Below are 2,027 nucleotides of genomic sequence, written 5' to 3'. Positions count from 1 at the left end.
GATATTGTGATTTTTGAAAAAGTTGTTATGCAGCTTCTTGCTTTTCTTCTGTCCTTTATTTATTCGTTTACAAAACTTTTAATATTAAAGAAATTATAAGTAGAAATTATAGTTGAATATTTAATCAAAAGTAATAAGATTCAATGTAGGGTAAAACACCCACTGTTCGCATGCGACCATGAGTCTTCGCCACTCGGTCACTAAGAAATATGTAGAGCAAAAACTGATTGCTGGGAAGTTCAGAAATCGTATCTAAAAAAACTTTGATGTTCTTTTTATAATTAATGAAAATTTAACTATTGTAACTTTAAAAATAAAGGTACAGAATTTTTTTGGAAAAAAAACTGTAAATATAAGTTTTATTATAAAATATGAGCTGTGACACTTCAATATGAGTATGGCTCAATTTTATTTTAAAATAGCCACATAATAACCGATTAAATCTTTGCCAGTCTTCGCCACACCAATTTGCTAGTAGTCTCCAACGTTGATTATTGCCATTTTAATTTTTTATTAACCATCTTTACACAATGTTCAACAGCTTGCATGTGGCACAGTAACTTTCCCAAAAGATCAGCTTGCTGAATGTGATGTTCTTTTGCCTCTTCCAGCTGCTCATCAGTGAGCTGTATTGTCAGTGGTGACTGCGTCCGCTGTGAATTACTCTAACCAATCAACTCCTACCTATTTTTTGCTATAAAATTGAGATTAGGAACTTTGAACTTCCGCACACTTGTTTAATTACCTTTCATACTTCTTGCATCTCTTGCTCAACGTCCATGCCTAACACCTAACTTATAAATATGCTGCTGCTCATCTAATATCATTATTAGAAAGATATTTCTTGTTTGTTATATCTTTATTTGCTAAGCTTAGGTAAACTATAAAACTATTTATTTACTCACACGCGCGTGCATGTACACACACATACATACACACCCTTTCCCATGTGCAAATACACACAAACAAAAGTTATTAAAGAAAAATAATTTTTTTATTACTAAGTTATAATCATCCATGATCAAGATTAAACTATCAGGATTTGGCTGTCAAGTGGTATTTAAATTATTAAATTATTAAATTGTTGAATGCACATTTCATCATATGTCAACCAAACACCGAGAAAAACTTTTTCTCGTTTTTAGTAAGCATTATGGGGCATTGTATCGCGCCTATTTATCTTCAATAAATTTTCTCAATTTCTTTTAGCATTAGTTTATAAAGATGTTGAGATTTTTACTTGATAATAGTCTATGCACCTGTGGTGTTACTAGACATTTTGAAAAAGGGTTTACTCAGTATGCGATGATCAGTAATGCAAAAAGGTATTGCGAGGGTGTGTCACAATGAAAAAAGAATAAGCCATTGCACTTTTTTGTATTGAACTCATTCCTCTTCAACGTATTGAAGTCAGTCAACCAAAATTGAATTAATAATTTGGTAACCGTTAATCAACTCTACTTTATCAGCTGTGTATAGACGATTCTAATATTGCTCAGATGCAGCTGCAACTCAACCACCAGCAACAGGTCCAGCTATAAATCCTTGTCCAGATGGTTCTGGAACTCAACTGAGAACAACTAGCCGAAATGGCTCGGCTCTACTCCAATCATCGTTGAAGTTCAAAAACACTTCGCGTTGCTATCATTCAAGTAAATTCTTATAACTTTTTTATTTAAATTTATGAATACTAATTTGACTGAAAATAAATAAATTTCATTTGAAACATCATTTATTTTAGCTAAATAAAATTTAGATCGTTACTGCTCGTTAAAGTTCGGAAATTTTTAAAATTTTGTTAAAAATCCGTTAAAGCTCGTTCACGATCGGAATCGTTCGAAAAAAATTTTGACGTCAATAGTGTCCGTTCGCGATCGTTTGGAATGAAATTTCTGAAATCGAAATTATGATCGGGATTGTTCGAAAAAAAAAAATGAGGCGAACGCAGACCCTTATTCAATAACATCATTAATACTTAACATTTTTCCCAATAAATAATTCAAAAATGCGTTTGGAATTTTTCTGAA

This window comes from Hydra viridissima, unplaced genomic scaffold, assembly GCF_058129835.1.
Source record: "Hydra viridissima isolate aposymbiotic clone 2 unplaced genomic scaffold, HvirCarnegie_v1 scaffold_5, whole genome shotgun sequence".
Classification (NCBI taxonomy): Eukaryota; Metazoa; Cnidaria; class Hydrozoa; order Anthoathecata; family Hydridae; genus Hydra; species Hydra viridissima.
Note: the sequence above shows the minus strand (reverse complement) of the source record.